Below are 18,809 nucleotides of genomic sequence, written 5' to 3' on the forward strand. Positions count from 1 at the left end.
GAAGTTTCTCCGCATGAGAGGGTGCAGCGAACTGACAGGAGTTTGAGGAATGCGGCAGTAGCGTGGTAGCTAGGAAGCTACGTGGAGCAGCTGGGTAGACGTTGGTAGCTGAGTGACTACGTGGAGCGGCTGGATAGCCGTGGGTAGACCTGGTAGCCGAGTGGCTACGTGGAGCGGCTGGATAGCCGTGGGTAGACGTTGGTAGCTGAGTGGCTACGTGGAGCGGCTGGATAGCCGTGGGTAGACGTTGGTAGCTGAGTGGCTACGTGGAGCGGCTGGATAGCCGTGGGTAGACGTTGGTAGCTGAGTGGCTACGTGGAGCGGCTGGATAGCCGTGGGTAGACGTTGGTAGCTGAGTGGCTACGTGGAGCGGCTGGATAGCCGTGGGTAGACGTTGGTAGCTGAGTGGCTACGTGGAGCGGCTGGATAGCCGTGGGTAGACGTTGGTAGCTGAGTGGCTACGTGGAGCGGCTGGATAGCCGTGGGTAGACGTTGGTAGCTGAGTGGCTACGTGGAGCGGCTGGATAGCCGTGGGTAGACGTTGGTAGCTGAGTGGCTACGTGGAGCGGCTGGATAGCCGTGAGTAGACGTTGGTAGCTGAGTGGCTACGTGGAGCGGCTGGGTAGACGTTGGTAGCTGAGTGACTACGTGGAGCGGCTGGATAGCCGTGGGTAGACGTTGGTAGCTGAGTGGCTACGTGGAGCGGCTGGATAGCCGTGGGTAGACGCTGGTAGCTGAGTGACTACGTGGAGCGGCTGGAGCGCAGTGGGAAGGCTTGCTTAGTTAAACTAAGAAACTAGTTGCACTGGCAACTTGTGTGAGCATTGGGGATCCTTTTATAGTGGACACTGGGAGCTGACAAGCTGAGAGAGAAGGAGAAGACTCCTCATTGGTGGTAGTGGGGTCACATGGGCAATCCAAGATGGCCGCGCCCATGGACCGGAGGACAGCGCTTCCTGGAGGTAGTCTGCGGGGACCAGCGGTCAGCAGGAGCAGGTGTGGGAGCAGCACAGCAGCGGGACCCTCCAGAGGACAACAGCGGAGACTGCCTTGAGAGATGAGGAAGGAGCGTACAGCGCGGGAGCCGGAAGACAGCGCGGGTCAGCGCCCGCACAGGTAAGCGACGGGGTCTGATTCTGGGGTCTCCAGGCCGGCGTGTGACAACTCTCTTTGGAATGACTATATATACATTAGAACAATATCGGGGGATCATTTGCACAGATACGTGTTTCATGCCAGAGTGTATTCCTAAAACATTTCTCTAATTGTTCTTTCAATGATTGGGACAATGTTTCGATGTAACTTTCCCTGCAGAAACAATTGTAAAATGCATTTCTTTGCTACCGCTGAAATAATAATTAATAACTTTATAACCCCTCTTGGTACTTTAGTTTCCTTAGGTGCGATACCGAATATTGGGGGTCATTCAGACCCACTCGCGAGCAAAGGACGCTCGCAAGCGGGTCGATGTTGCCCCACTGCGCATGCGCACGACGGAGGGAGCTCCGTCGTGCGCATGTGCGAGACCCGGATAGCGACGGGCTCTCCGTCGCTCCGGGTCTCGCACCAAAGGGGGCGTGCTGTCGATGTTGATTGGCAGCACGCCCCCCTTTGGTGGGCGTGCCGGGGGCGTGGCTGCCAGACGGAGGCCATCTGAAGCCGGCCCCACTGACATCACTAGTGATGTCAGTGGGAGTGATTTTGGCTCTGATAGAGCCAAAATCACTCCTGGGCTTGCGGCAGTGAGACCCTACCACAGGGTCTCGTCGCAAGCCCGATGGTCGCGATGGTCAAAGACCATCGCGACCATCTTTTTGGCCGCTCGCATATGCTGTGGGTGGTCACCCACAGCTATGCGAGCGGCCAGGAGGCTGCTCCATTTTCAGGTAGGAGGGCCCTGATTCAGAGCGAGCGCCCTGGTCAGAGCGTTCAGCTCTGAATCAGGCCCATTGCCCACTCGGTGTGAGGTTCTGAATTTGTTGTGGACCCGGGGTGGTGATAGGAGCAGACACAGAAGCAGACTTAAATGAAAAAGTGGAGTTTTTAATAAGTGATTTAGAAGACATGGGAATGGCAAATGAAAAAGTCCAGGTATAGCACTAAAGTTCACTTGATAACTGTAGTGGGGGTTAATGAGAAAATGTCCAGATAGGGACGGGCAGGTCCAGTATACAAGTATGGTGAGCTGAAAACAGAATGCAGGTATGATGAGCTGTAACTGAATGCAGGTTTGGTGAGCTGTAACTGATGCAGGCAGAGGTAATGAAGTCCAGCTGGGAGTGAAATGAAGCAAGGTGCAGGGAAACAGCAGGTTCAGGTACTCAGGCAGGTAAGAAGGTATATGGAGGTTGCAGGGTAAGTCCAGCAGGCAAGGAGCGTATACAAGCAGGCAGATAAGGCACAGGTACTCTCTCTCAGCCGCAGCTGAGAAACACGTTGCACTGGCAAAGGAAGGAAGGCTCTGGACCTTCCTAAATACTCAGTGCCGCGCTGTGACTGGCTGGAATGAGCACATGACCTACCAGGATTGGACAGCCGGAATCACATGGCCACAGGCAAGATGGCGCCGCCCACGCCAACGGAACGGAAACACCGCCAGACCTCACCAGGCCTAGTGACAATGTGCCCGCACAGAACCATGCGCAGCCAATGCCCCTCGCGAGAGACGCCCCGCCACAACGACCTCACAGGTAATACCCGGTGACTACCATGCCGAGAAACCCTTGCCGTGACACTGAGGACCTGAGGACACTCACCAGGTTTCTCCGGATGGGCAGCATGGAACCTCTTGATGAGTGCAGGAGCATGGACATCTCGGGCATCGGTCCAACAACGTTCCTTTGGGCCGTAGCCCTCCAGTCCAGTAGGTACTGCAAATGTCCGCTGCAGAGACGGGAATCCAAGACCTGGGAGACCTCAAACTCTATGCCCCTCCCCGTGTTCAGTCCGGACACGGGGAGAAGCAGGCAGGACTGTATGAAATTTGTTTAGCACCAGGGGTTTCAACAGGGAGACATGAAAGGAATTGGGAATTTTCAGATAAGGGGGTAGTTGAAGGCGATAAGCCACAGGGTTAATGACTTCTATGATGGAGAAGGGCCCGATGAAGCATGGAGCAAATTTCATGGATGGCACTCGAAGTTGTAGGTTCCGGGTGGACAACCAGACCTGGTCTCCAACTTGCATACGTGGTATTTTCCTACGCTTCTTATCAGCTTGAAATTTGTAACGGGAGGACGCCTTCTCCAGGTCAGTACGAACTTGAGACCAGATTGAAGCAAATCTCCGTACAGTGTCTTCTACAGCTGGGATATCAAAGACGGGCAGGGTTTGAAATTCAGGGACCCGAGGATGAAGGCCGTAGACCACTTGGAATGGTGTTTGGTTCGTGGAAGAGTGGTAGGAGATGTTATGAGCAAATTCAGCCCATGGCAGCAATGCAGACCAATTGTCCTGGGAAGATATCATAAAAATCCTCAGGAAGGTCTCAAGGTCTTGATTAACCCTCTCATTGGAGCCGTTGCATTGATTGTGGGTGATAAGCCGTAGAAAAATTTAGCTTTACTTGCAATACAGAACATAAGGCTCTCCAAAATTTTGCTGTGAACTGAACACCACGGTCAGAGACTCTCTCAGCTGTAAGACCATGGAGACGGAAAATATGTTGAATGAACAAGTGAGCCAGGTCAGGGGCAGAAGGCAATTTCTTAAGTGGTATGTAATGGACCATTTTAGAGAATCGGTCTACTACGACCCAGATGGTTGTGAACCCTTGAGAATTCGGCAGATCCGTGACGAAGTCCATGGAGAGCTGCGTCCATGGACGTGATGGAATAGGTAGTGGCAATAACTCATCAGCCGATGCCTGACGTGAAGATTTATGCTGGGCACATGAAGAACACGAAGAAATAAATTCCGACACGTCTGCTTTCATGGATGGCCACCAATAGCCTCTCTTTAAAAATTCCAAGGTCTTCCGTGTACCTGAGTGACCTGCAAAGCGAGAGGAATGAGTCCAGGTGAGGAGCTGCTTCCTTAACTCCGGGGCCACAAAGGACTTTCCTGTAGGAGGCTGTAGCTGTAAGGTGGCAAAGACTTGACTCCAAAACAGGGGTATTTTGTTGATTCTCTGATTTGTCATCACAGTGGAAAGATCTGGACAGGGCATCTGCCTTTTGATTAAGGGCTCCAGACCAGAAGGTCAGGGTGAACTGGAACCGAGCAAAGAATATCGCCCATCGGGTCAAACGAGGACTTACGCACTGAAGATTCTTGAGGAAGAGCAGATTTCTATGGTCCGTGAAGACAGTGAAGGGAAACTTGGCCCCTTCCAGCAGGTATCTCCATTCTTTCAAGGCTAACTTTACTGCTAAAAGTTCTTGTTCACCAATGGCATAATTTCTCTCAACAGGAGAAAACTTCTTGGAAAAGAGCCCGCAGGGATGAACTCGGTTATCGTCATAACGTTGGGAAAGAACTGCACCCATGGCCTCTGAAGACGCAACCACTTCCACTAGAAATGGCCTATCCAGATCTGGTTGTCGTAAGACTGGAGCTGAAGTAAACGCCTGCTTTAAAAGTTGGAAGGGAGTCTCTGCCTCAGGTGGCCATAGGGCAGGGTTAGCGTCTTTTCGGGTCAAGGCGGTAATGGGTGCCAACAATGATGAAAATTCTTTAATAAAACGTCTATAGTAGTTGGCGAAACCTAGCAATCTCTGGATGGCTCTCAACGTTTGAGGACAGGACCAATCCAAAATTGCCTGCACCTTCTTGGGGTCCATTTCTAGACTTGAGCCAGAGATGAAGTAACCAAGGAATGGCACACTGGGAACCCCAAAGACACATTTCTCCAGTTTGCAGTAAAGGTGGTTCTTTCTTAGACGGGACAATACTTCCTTCACATGTTCATGATGTTGTGTTACAGAAGACGAAAAAATCAATATATCATCCAGGTAAACTACAACCGAGACGTACAACAGGTCCCTAAAAAAATCTCATTAACAAAGCCCTGAAACAAGGCGGGCATTGCACAACCCAAAGGGCATGACAAGGTATTCAAAGTGTCCATCTCTAGTATTAAAGGCGGTCTGCCATTCATCGCCAGCATGAATGCGGATGAGATTATAAGCCCCTCTCAGATCCAGCTTTGAGAATATGATGGACCCTTTAACTCTGTCAAACAATTCTGTGATCAGGAGAACAGGATACTGATTCTTAATTGTTATATCATTGAAGCCCCGCTAATCTATACAAGGTTTTAGGCCTCCGTCTTTCTTGCCAACGAAAAAGAAGCCGGGTCCAGCGGGAGAGGTGGAAGGTCGAATAAATCCCTTTGCTAGGTTGTCCGGGATGTACTCTGAGTCTCAGGCACGGATAGAGGATAGGTGCAACCACGGGGTGGCATCTTGTCAGGCAGCAGCTCAATGGGACAGTCCCATTCTCTGTGGGGAGGTAAGACGTTCGCCTGTTGCTCAGAAAAAACATCAGAGCACATCTGGTACTCCTCGGGTATAGCTGGAGATGGTAACGAAGCTGTCTTTCTTACAGGTCGTATTTTGGAAAGACAGAATTTCTGACAGATCCCCATGAAAGACTCTGCATTGAACACCAGTCTATCCTGGGATTATGTTGGCGTAACCAGGGTAGTCCTAAAATGATTTCTTGAGAATCCTCTGGTATCACTAAGAACTTTAAAGACTCGGAGTGGAGTGCCCCAACTCGAACTAATACTGGTTGAGTTTCCTCGATGACCACTCCTTTAGCTAGAGGACGTCCATCTACAGAAGTCAGGGAAATTGCTTGCTTGAGAGATGAACTAGGAATCTGTAGTTTATCAACTAGGCTGGAAGTCATGAAATTTCCGGCTGCTCCAGAGTCTAACAGAGCAGAGACAAAGACAGGGTTGGGCTTGAGATCCAAAGCTAAGGAAATCTTGAAATCTTTAGTATTTGGGGACGGGCAAATAACTCCTAACTTCATGTCCCCAAGGTCAGTTAGGAACGGGCATTTCCCGACTTGCGGGAGCAGGAGGCCACCTGGTGACCCAAATCTCTGCAGTACAGACAGAGGTTTTTAACATCCTTCTCTGACGTTCCTCTTTGGAGAGATGGGTTTGGTTTACCTGCATGGGCTCCTCATCTATAGGAGGTTGGGGTGGATGGGTAGGCAATGGAGACGTAAATGACCTTTGCCGGTCAGTTCTGTGCTTTTCAGCCTGACGTTCTCTGAAGCGTAGGTCAATTTTGTTGCAGAGTGAGATCATATTTAATTTGGTAGGAAGCTCACGGGTAATCAGATCATCTTTTAATCGGTCGGACAGACCATGCCAAAAGGCTGAGGTGAGGGCCTCCTCATTCCACTTGCCAAAATGTGCAACTGTACGGCATATTGGCTGACAGGACGGGTTCCTTGTCTCAGGGTCATGATGCTGGACGATGCTGACACTGTGCGTCCAGGTTCATCGAAAATCCTCCTCAATGAAGATACAAAGGGCCTGATTCAGACCCACTCGCAAGTGGCTGTCCGCTCGCAAGTGGGTCGATGGTGTGCACTGCGCATGCACACGACGGAGGGAGCTCCGTCGGGTGCATGCGCCAGACGCGACGAGCGAAGGACTTTCCTTCACTCGTTGTGTCTGATCAAAGGGGGCGTGCTGTCGATGTTGATTGACAGCACGCCCCCTTTTGTGGGCGTGCCGGGGGCATGCCTTCCAGACGGGGGCATTCCCAAGGGAACGCCTACCGTCAGAAGCCGGCCCACTGACATCACTAGTGATGTCAGTAGGAGTGATTTTGGCTCTGATAGAGCCAAAATCACTCCGGGCCTTGCGGTTGAGAAACTTAACTGCAGGCTCCGGCTCGCAGTGGCGATGGTCAAGACCATCGCGGCCATCAACCTGCACGCTCGTATAGGCTGTGGGTGGTGACCCACAGCTATACGAGCGTCCAGGAGGACGCTCCATAATTATGGAGGACGGCCCTCATTCAGAGCGTGCGCTCTGCTCAGAGCGTCCGGCTCTGAATTAGGGCCAAAGTCTGTATAATTATCCAGTAGCGAGTCTGAACGCTCCCAGAGTGGGGAGGCCCAATCCAGAGCCAAGCCGCTCAGCAAGGACACGATGTATGCCACTTTGGTTCTAGCGGTATTTAATTGAATAGCTAAACCCCCGTGCCACGGGACTTTTGCCTGTCAATTAGCCGCGGTTGAAATCCCGCGGCTAATTGGATATGCCCCATAGTGTTTCACAACATTTTGTAGAACATCATAATAGTGTTCCCAAAGATTTGACTATTTTGGTTATTGAAATAATTAGTCACACAGCAAGAGGTGGGGATAGATATAGGAAGCTTTGTAGTGCCGAATCAGAATGGATCTTTAAACTTCAAACACTATACCCAGATGGACTAAATGAAGCCATGGAGTATGTAGAATAAAACTCAAAGTTTCAGACATGACACAGTTGGTGGTCACTATCTGCTATCCATATGTACTGTCCGGTCAATGGATGGCACACGGTGCCTACCACCCGCATCCTTTTTCCATATACCCATTCTCCTAATTCTCTGCAGTCTATAAAACCTTTATTCTCCTTTCTTGTTATAATAATATTATTATCATTAATATTCTTTTCTTATATGGTTCTTATAATGACTTGTAATATAAGACTAGTGAATTGAATAAGTTATACATGACATCAATTGAAATAAACAAGGCTAAGTAATTTATATTTTTGTTTTACATACCAAGAATTGATATGAAATAAATAAGATAAAATAGACCAATTGATCAAATGATATTACTTTAATAAGGAATTTAAATTTTCATGTATTCAGCCATTATTACTTCAGTGCATAAATATATATGTGTGTATTAGGGGTGAGCGGCTTCGGATTTCTGAAATCCGAACCCCCCCGATCCGAGTCCGATCCGAGTCAGGCTCGACTTTTCCCGCCTGACTCGGATCTGAAATCGAGGCAAAACGTCATCATCCCGCCTTCCGAGTCTCGCGGGTTTTGGATCCTATATAAGGTACCCGCGTCGGCGCCATTTTTTCACTCGGCTGTGGACAGTGAAGAGGGAGGGTGGGAGTTAGGGCTGGCTGGGCTGTGTAGTGTAGTGTAGTGCTGCTGTTGTCCACTACTTCAAAGTCCATAGGGGCTGGCTGTGTTGTGCTGTGCTGCTGTTGTTAATAGGGGCTGTGTCCACTACTTCAAAGTCCATAGGGGCTGGCTGGACTGTGTTGTGCAGTCAGTTCTCCATAGGGGCTGTGTCCACTCCAAAGTCCTGTGCAGTGTCCCAGTCCTAAAGGGGTGCTGTAGTGTTGTCCAGGGGGTGCTCTGTCCATCAGGGGTGCTCCCCCCAAGTGCTAAAAAAATAATATATTTTCTGTGTTTGTGAATTGTGTGCGCAGTAGCCGCACGTGCATCAACAAAGTAGTGCCAAGCGTGCGCCTGTGTCATAAGTAAAGGGCCGGCTGGCTTGACCGTTAAAGGGTGCTGTAACCCCCAAAGTACACTCCAGTCCAAACCAAAAAAAAAATTATTTTCTGTGTTTGTGAATTGTGTGCGCAGTAGCCGCACGTGCATCAACAAAGGAGCAGCGCCAAGCGTGCGCCTGTGTCCCATAAGTAAAGAGCCGGCTGGCTCATTTCTTAAAGGCTGGTGTAACCCACAAAGTGCACTACTCTCCAGCAAAAATAAAAAAATATTTTCTGTGTTTAGCCGCACGTATATATCAAATCGATATAACATAAATGGAGGACCAAACTTTCTCCGATAAAAATAAAATAGAGAAAGATCAAGAACCACTTCCTCCTAGTGCCAAAGCTGCTGCCACTAGTCATGACATAGACGATAACATGCCATCAACGTCGTCTGCCAAGGCCGATGCCCAATGTCATAATAGAGGGCACATACAATCCCAAATGACAAAGTTCAGGAAAATGACCTTGAAAAAAACATTTAAATCAGCTGAAGAGAAACGTAAACTTGCCAATATGCCATTTACGACACGGAGTGGCAAGGAACGGCTAAGGTCGATCCCTAGTATGTTCATGACTAGTGGTTCAGCTTCACATGACGATGGAAGCCCTCCTCCCACTAAAAAAATCAAAAGAGTTAAGCTGGCAAAAGCACAGCGAAGAACTGTGCTTTCTAAGAAGATATCACAAATCCCCAAGGAGAGTCCAAGTGTGGTGGTGGTTGCGATGCCTGACCTTCCCAGCACTGGACGGGAAGAGGTGGCTCTTTCCACCATTTGCACGCCCCCTGCAAGTGCTGAAAGGAGCACCCACAGTCCACTTGCTGATATGCAAATTGAAGATGTCACTGTTGAAGTACAACAGGATGAGGATACTGGTGTAGCTGGCGCTGAGGAGGAAGTTGGCGAGGAGGATTCTGATGGTGATGTGGTTTGTTTAAATCAGGCTCCGGGGGAGAAAGTTGTTGTCCGTGGGATGAAAAAACCCATCACGGTCATGCCTGGGCAGAAGACCAAACATTCCACCTCTTTGGTCTGGCAATATTTCTATCCAAATCCGGACAACAACTGTCTTGCCATATGTACCTTATGTAAAGGTGGAATAAGTAGGGGTAGGGACGTTAACCACCTAGGAACATCCTCCCTTATACGGCACCTGCAGCGCGTTCATAATAAGTTACTGTCAAGTTCAGAAACTTTGGCTAAGACCGTAAGCAGTCCAGGGACACCTAAATCCCGTTGTCCTGTTGTATCCAAGCGCCTGCAAACCACACCGTCAACTCCCTCCTCGTCAATTTCCTCCTTAGTCAGGATCGGAAGTAGTCCTGCAGGCCATGTCACTGGCATGACTGACTCTCCTATCCCGGATTCCTCCGGAGGATCCTGCATTGCTACGCCTCCTGCTGCCGCTGCTGCTGTTGCTGCTGCTGGGAGTCGTTCATCATCCCAGAGAGGAAGTAGGAACACCACTACTTTTACTAAACAATTGACCCTCCAACAGTCCTTAGCGAGGAGGATGAAGTACGACAGCAGTCATCCTGAAGCAAAACGTATAACTGAGGCCTTGACTGCTATGTTGGTGTTAGACGTGCGTCCGGTATCCGCCATTAGTGCAGTGGGATTTAGACAATTGCTGGAGGTAGTGTGTCCCCGGTTCCAAATCCTGTTTAGATTCCACTTCACTAGGCAGGCGATACCGAGACTGTACAGAAACGTCAGAAAAAGTGTCCTCAGTGTCCTGAAAAATGCCGTTGTACCCAATGTCCACTTAACCACGGACATGTGGACAAGTGGAACAGGGCAGACTAAGGACTATATGACTGTGACAGCCCACTGGGTAGATGTATCACCTTACGCAGCAACAGCAGCAGCATCACCAGTCGCAGCATCTCAGAAACGCCAGCTCGTTCCAAGGCAGGCTACGCTGTGTATCACCGGTTTCAGTAAGAGGCACACCGCCGACAACCTCTTAGAAAAACTGAGGGAAATCATCGCCCAGTGGCTTACCCCACTTAGACTCTCCTGGGGATTTGTGATATCTGACAATGCCACCAATATTGTGCGGGCATTACATCTGGGCAAATTCCAGCACGTCCCATGTTTTGCTCACACAATAAACTTGGTGGTGCAGAATTTTCTGAAAAGCGACAGGGGCGTGCAGGAGACGCTTTGGGTGGCCCGAAAAATTTCAGGCCACTTTCGCCATTCAGCGACTGCGTGCCGAAGACTGGAGCGCCAGCAAACACTCTTGAACCTGCCCCGCCATCACCTGAAGCAAGAGGTTGTGACGCGGTGGAACTCAACCCTCTATATGCTTCAGAGGATGGAGGAGCAGCAAAAGGCCATTCAAGCCTATACATCCACCTATGACATAGGCAAAGGAGGGGGTATGCACCTGACTCAAGCGCAGTGGAGAATGATTTCCGTGTTGTGCAAGGTTCTCCAGCCCTTCGAACTTGCCACACGTGAAGTCAGTTCAGACACTGCCAGCTTGAGTCAGGTCATTCCCCTCATCAGGCTTTTGCAGAAGCAGCTGGAGAAAGTGAAGGAGGAGCTAAGACGGAGCGATTCCGCTCGGCATGTGGGACTTGTGGATGAAGCCCTTCATTCGCTTTGCCAGGATTCCAGGGTGGTCAATCTGTTGAAATCAGACCACTACATTTTGGCCACCGTGCTCAGTGCTAGGTTTAAAGCCTATGTGGTGTCTCTCTTTCCGGCCAACACAAGCTTGCAGAGGTGCAAAGACCTGCTGGTGAACACACTGTCAGCTGAAGCGGAACGTGACACGTCAACAGCTCCTTCTTCGTTTTCTCCCGCAACTGGGGCTGCCAGGAAAAAACTTAGGTATCCTAAGCAACCCGCTGGCGGTGATGCAGGGCAGGCAGGACCAAGTTTGGACATCTGGTCCGGACTGAAGGACCTGGCAACAATTTCTGACATGTCTACTGTCACTGCATATGATACTGTCACCATTGACAGAATGGTGGAGGATTACATCGGTGACAGCATCCAAGTAGGCATGTCAGACAGTCCATACCTGTACTGGCAGGAAAAAGAGGCAATTTGGAGGCTCCTGTACAAACTGGCTCTATTTTACCTGAGTTGCCCCCCCTCCAGTGTGTACTCCGTAAGAGTGTTTAGTGCAGCCGGGAACCTTGTCAGCGAAAGGCGTAGGAGGTTGCTTCCACAGAATGTGGAAAAGATGATGTTCATCAAAATGAATTATCAGCTCTTCCAGGGAGACCAGCCTCCAGAACGTACAGAGGGACCTGTGGTGGTGGATTCAAGTGGGGACGAGTTAATACTTTGTGAGGATGAGGATGTACACACTGAAGAGGGTGAGGAATCGGTGGATGAGGAGGATGAGGATGACATCTTGCCTCCGTAGAGCCAGTTTGTGCAGGGACACATTAATTGCCAGCTTGTTTTGTGGGGGCACAAACGAACCAATCATTTCAGCCACAGTTGTGTGGCAGACCCTGGCGCTGAAATGATTGGTTTGTTAAAGTGTGCATGTCCTGTTTATACAACATAAGGGTGGGTGGGAGGGCCCAAGGACAATTCCATCTTGCACCTCTTTTTTTTCTTTGCACTATGTACAGTTTGGGGCCTAGTTTTTCAAACTGCCATCCTGTCTGCCACTGCAGTATCACGCCTAGATGGGTCACGTGTTTGTGCCGCCCACTCGTGTCGCTTAGCATAGTCATCCAGCTACCTCGGTGCAACCTTTTGGACATAAAAACACTATTGTGAGGTGTGAGGTGTTCAGAATAGACTGGAAATGAGTGGAAATTAAGGTTATTGAGGTTAATAATAGCATAGGGGCAGAAAAACCTACAAATTCTGTGATTTTAGCTGTTTTTATGCTTTTTTTAAAAAAAATACAGATCCAAAACCCAGAACCCAAAACACGGAAGGGTGGTTTTGGCAAAACCAATCCAGATCCAAAACACGAAGAAAGATCCAGATCCAAAACCAAAACACGAAAAGTGGCCGGTGCACACCCCTAGTGTGTATGTATATGTACATGTGCACACGTGTGTATATTACGCATATACATGTGTGCATATGTATGTATGTATGTATGTATGGATATATGTATAAATATGTTAGTCAAATATGTGACACAATAAAATTAACTTTACTTATACATCTGTATAATATCTTCATACATATATAATAAGTGCCAGCTTTTCATGTGAAAATAAAAACATATGTACTATAATAAGGAACACCTATGGATGCAAATACTCCAATTATTAAATTAAATCCCTCCTTTATAATGGAGCCTGTGCTCTATGTGGGCAATAAGCTTGAAAAAGTGCATTGCTGCCCACCACTTCTGTGTCCAGTTTGTAAAAAGACTTCCATATACTAAGCATAGGTAAAGGAATTTGTTGAATCCCCCCTCCGCCACTGGTGTACTACAGCCGGTGGGTCCCTCTGCAAAACAAGCTGGCAGGTCCTTTATTACAAGCGAACCGACTAGTTAAACACACATTAAATAGCATACGACATGGCCCACTGAGACTAAAGCTGGGTACACACTGGGCGATATATCAGTCATTTAATAGAATGAATGATGTATATTTTGAGCACATCAGCGGGTGTGTACTCTGCAGCACAGCAGATGGCCGATATATCGGCACATCTGGCTACGTGTACGGACGGTCAGCCGACTGCCTCTACACTTGCTGCAGGGATCGCTGATGACTGACAGCTCAACTGGGGGGTGGGGGGGGGCAAATTAAAATACCCACCCAATGATGTCAAACAACACACATCGAGCAGCCAATCGGCAAGTCTGTATAGCACAGGGCCGTTACTAGGGTGGTACGACATGTGCTACGGCACAGGGCACCGCAGGGCATGGGGCACTGCTTGGGCCTGTCAATTTTCTGTTTATAATCATTCTCTTAGCCACCCCTATCTCTTCCCTGACTGACTCCCCCTCCATCTGGACACCTACCCAAGCACCTTTAGTCACATCCTCTTTAGTTTAACACACACAATTCAAAATACTGTAATGCCCGGGACTCAAACCTCTCATATGGCAGTCAGACACCTTACACATGGAGTTATCTTCCCCACAATTTCTGATGGCAACCCTGAACAGGATTCCTGACCCAAGTGTCACCTGCACACCTAGAGTACCTTTGCCATTGAGTTCAGCTGCCGATGCAGGGTACATACACTGACCTCCCCACTGCTGATATTTGCTGCATATACCCTACAAGTAGTGCTCTTGCTATAGAAGAAATATAAGGTGGTGCTGCACAAAACTAGCTCACCCCAGTACCATTAAAAATTCTCAATATTTAATAACAATCAATAAAACACATAAATGGCAAATAAATAAATGAAGTCAACTACATAAATAAATATCAATGCTAAGTAATGGTCACCGGATGGGAGTAATTAACAAGAATGAAGAATCAATAAAAATGTATCAGTGTATGTATCTCACAAGCGAGCTGATGAAATGTAGCAAAAAATAACAAGTCCATCTGTACACTGATGTAAAAAGCTTGCTTATAGCTCCACAAAGAATATACACCCCAATAGGTGCTTGCAGTATAATGATGTTATAATGGGGAGAAGTGGGCTCACCCAAAAGACTGGGCCGTAACTAGGGTGGTGCGGCCGGTGCACCCACACAAAGTGCTCCTGCCCTGCGGGTGGAACTGGCTGCCTCAGCACCCAATCACGGCCACTAGTCTTCTACTGACCACTACATGTATACTAGTAGCGGTGTGCCAGGCTCCTCTGCTGCCGGGCGCACTGCTACTAATACTATTTACAGCGGGCACCGGGCAGCACTGCAGCTGTCTGTCCCATGTGCTTTGCTCCCTCCCTGGCCCGTCTCCTGTAGTCTCCAGTCCCACAGTGCCATGGAACCCCGGAGCAAGACTTTGGTGCTCGGCGGCTTAACAGCTCCTCCTACCTCCAGGACTGCCGGGAGCTGGGGCGCGACGTTAACCTGGTGACATCACGTCACACTTTCTGTCTGGAAGAAGAGCCGTCGGCACCACACATAGAGAACCATGCAGGTTGCAGTACAGGAAAGAGGAAGCTGGAAAGACAGTGGGCAGAGGCTGAAAATACAGAGGGGGGCAGGGGACTTGAAATTAAAGGGGGGGGCAGGGAACTTGAATGAGAGGGGAGTAGGAGGCTTGAAAAACAGGTGGTGGAGGCAGGAAAGACAGAGGGGCAGGAGCCTGGAAAGACAGGGGGCAGAGGCTGGAAAGACGGGGGGTGGGGGGGGGCAGAAGCTAGAAATACAGAGGGGGGGCAGGAGGCTTGAAAAACTGGGGACAGTGGCTTGAAAGACAGTGGCAGGAAATAGTGGGGGCAGGGGTTCCAAATACAGAGGGGGGAAGGAAATTTGAAAGACAGGTAGCAGAGGAAGGAAAGACAGTGGGATAGGAAACTGATGTGACATGGGCAGGAGGTGACACAGGGAGTAGGAGGTTTGAATTTCACAGTGAGCTGGAGGTAAAACAGGGAAGAGGAGGCTGGAGGCAACATGGAGTAGGAGCTGGGGGGGGGTCATGGGGCAGGACAGGATACACAGGGCAGGAGGCTGGAGATGACACAAGGAGCTGGAAGGGACATGGGGCAGGAGGCTGGAGATGACACAGAAGGCTGGTGGGTACTTGGAACAGGAAGTAACACAGGGAGCAGGAGGCTGAAGGCAACACAGGGCACAAGACTTGAGAGACACGGGGCATATAGCTTGAAAGGCACGTGGATGAATTGGACATGGAGCCGGAGGCTGGAGTAACACGGGCAGGAGGCTGGAGGGGACATGAGGCACGAGTTTGGTTGAACCTCTGTTGTATGATAATGGCATTGGTTATATTCCTACACAAACAGGCATCTTCCGGAAAATGGGATTTCCTACATGAATAGTGAATACAGTCTGCCCAAGGAGGATCAATTTCTTCAGAGGTTACCCATTGCAGAGAAACCACCATATAGGTAAGGTAAGGTTTATTTTTATTTACTACACACACATACTGTGCCTGTGCCAAATACCTAGTATATGTGTAATATATAGTACATGTGCTGCGGTTTTGGAATTGAATTGCAGAAACAAAGTACAATGAGCTGCAAAACAAAAATATGGAAAAGCAATTCCACAGATGACATCTTTTGTGTTGCAGCTCATTGCTATGTTCTCTCTCTACAATTCCAAAACCCCAACACATCTAATATGTGCAATTCTATTTGGCACAGGTACTATGCAAACAGTGCAGTCACAGTGATCCTACACCTTCTCATTGCCCCCTTCCCATCCTGTCCAGTGCCCCCATTCACAAAGTGTCCCCCCTTCCAGCCCAGTGTCACTCACCATCTCATGGACCCCCCCATACCAGTGTCTCCCATCCTGCCAGCCTAGTGTTTCCCTCCTTTCCTAACCCAACCAGCCCACTGCTCCTCAGCAAGAACCCCCCAGTCTGTCACCCTCACCCTGGTGTCATCCACTGCCTCTCCCTGGCATCACCCACTGCCTCTCCCTGTCACCCTCTCCCTGCCATCCACTGTCTCTCTCTGCCACCCTCTACCTGTCACCCTCTGCCTCTCCCCTGCATTACTATCTCCCCATAACTCTCTCTACTGCCATGCTCTTCCCCTCCAAGGCATCACCCTCTCCCTGTCACCCTCTGTTTCTCCCTGTCACTCACTTTCTTTCCCTGTCACTCACTGTCTCTCCCCATCACCCTTTCCTGCCACCCACTGCCTCTCCGTCTCCCACTATTTCTCCCCGTCACCTCTGTCTTCTGTTACCCTCTCTCCCTGTCACCCACTCCCTCTCCCCATCTCCCTCTACGTCACCCACTACCTCCCACTGGCGTCACTCATTGCCTCCCTTTGTCATCCATTCCTATGCGTAACCCACTGCCTCTCCAATGAGGGCATAGCTCATGATTATGACACTCCCTTCGAGGCCATGCCTCTTGTTGCAAAGCCACTCCCACTTTTCCAGGAGCAAATGCACAAAGCATTTGTACTATGTGGCATAATAAGTAAATGGGAGGGGATTACTACTGTGGGCATAATGTGTATGGAGCATTACAACTGTGGGCATAATGTGTAAGTGGCATTGCTACTATGGGCATAATGTGTTAGGCATTACTCCTTTGGGCATAATGTGTAAGGGGCATTACTACTGTGTGGCATAATGTGTAAGGGGCACTACTACTGTGTGGTCATAATGTGTAAGGGGCAATACTATTGTTGCTGTGTAGAGTAACATGTATAAGTGACACTACTATGTAGTGTAATGTGAATAAGGGGCACTACTGTGTTTCGTAATGTGAATTGGGGGTACTATAGTGTGGCCACAACCTTTTCCCTACAAGACAGCCCACAACTATTCTTGGGCTGCATGGCTGAAGCGCGCACGGTCCCTGTTTAGACTGGCACAGGGCACCAAAATATTTAGTTACGGCTCTGCCAAAAGCCAAAGGTTTCCTCACAATCTGCACTTTGACTCTAAGGAAATATTGCTCCAGTTGGGTCATCAGTGTGTTAATCCACAATGCAGCCACTCCTGGGAGATCCGGTTAGTGGTTAAGTATCAGTACCTTTCTTGGGAACAGAGGGCCTGATTCAGACCCGGTCGCAAGCGCTGAGCGCTCGCAACCAGGTCGATGGTGGCCCAGAGCGCATGCGCACGACAGAGCCAGCTCCATCGTGCGCATACGCGAGACCCGGATAGCGACGGGCACTCCGTCGATCCAGGTCTCGTACCAAAGGGGGCGTGCTGTCGATGTTGAGTGACAGCACGCCCCCTTTGGTGGGTGGGCCAGGGGAGTGGCTGCCCAAACGGAGGCGTTCCCATGTGAACGCCTCCGTTTGGGGGCGGCCTCACTGACATCACGAGTGTTAGAGCCGAAATCTCTCTGGGGCTTGCGGCAACGAGACTCTACCACAAGGGTCTCGTCGCAAGCCCGATGGTCGTGATGGTCTTGACCATCGCGACCATCTTCCTGACCGCTCGCTACCTCTTTCATGCCAAAGTCCTGGGTCTGACCCGGATTTGGAACATGTTTCCAACCCTGATCAGACCCGGGACAGACCTCTTTTACACCATGGCGCCGACCCGAGCACAGTCTGGGTCGGCACCGTTTACACCGGAACCAGGTCAGCACTGATCCGGCTCGAGGCAGGGAGGGCGGGTGGGGTGGGGTGCGCTGCTCTGTGCTGGTCTGCTTGGCCCTGGTTGCAGTGGATGCTTGGCAATGATGTAATCTCCAAGCACCACTGAAGCAGCATGCGGCATGATTCGGGTCATCTTGACCCAGATAGCGCCATGTACACTGCAGGGTGACCTGCAAACTACCCGGGTACCTGGATCCGGTTGGATCCATTTACACCAACAAAAATCCTAGGTTGATGTCCTTTCACGTGTATCAACCCGGGATTTTTAGGATGGTGCAAAAGATGTATTATACTGCATAATTATTGTGTGTCATCAATGCAGCCATTGGTTTCACACTGTATTTTGCAGTGATAACTGGATAGCAGGATCGGTACCCTTTCATCATCGTACCACACAAATCACATGAGGCCACGTCTCTTGTTCGGGCACGCATCTTATGTTTCTATTTGAAAATTGGGGGAAAGGGGGGTGCCAATGCTTTTTCTGGCACAGGGCACCAAAAAGTCTGGTTACAGCTCTCGTATAACATACCAGATTGACTGCTGTGTCGGGAGATGCACCTGTCAGCGGATCCGTCGGCACAGTGTGAACCTAGCTTAAAGTTTATTGGCACAATTGTGGACATTTTACATATCCTTTGGGTTTGTCCTGGGGTTCAGCACTTCTGGAGAGAGATAGACAGCAGAATCTCCCAAAGTTCTTAGTCTTAGCTTGGTCAGCAGTAGTGGCCCTGTTGCACCTCTATTCAACATCTGTTCTAAAACAAAATTTTATCCCCCCTGCAAAAAAGTTTCTCACACGCCCCCATTTCTATCTATCTATCTATCTATCTATCACAAATATGTACTCACAATCTGAGGGGATTCCAGGGCAGTGCGGGGCTGCTGGGTATTCATTCTGCAACTAGCAACCAATCACAGGCCAAGATGAGGGAAGCCAGATGCGGGGGATGCTGAAAATTGTAGTTCTGGGAGACAACAGCTAATGACAGCAGTAAAGGAAAGAACTACATCCCCAGAATGCACTGCAGCCACAGGGCCAGTGCAAAGTTTCCCGGCACCCTAGGCAAAACTTCAACCTTCTCCACCCACCACCACCAATAAAAATAAAAATTATATACAAGACAAAATGATTGCAAAATGCCAAAACTGTGGGCCTGATT

This window comes from Taudactylus pleione, unplaced genomic scaffold (genome assembly GCF_031769625.1).
Source record: "Taudactylus pleione unplaced genomic scaffold, aTauple2 ptg000053l, whole genome shotgun sequence".
NCBI classification, from domain to species: Eukaryota; Metazoa; Chordata; class Amphibia; order Anura; family Myobatrachidae; genus Taudactylus; species Taudactylus pleione.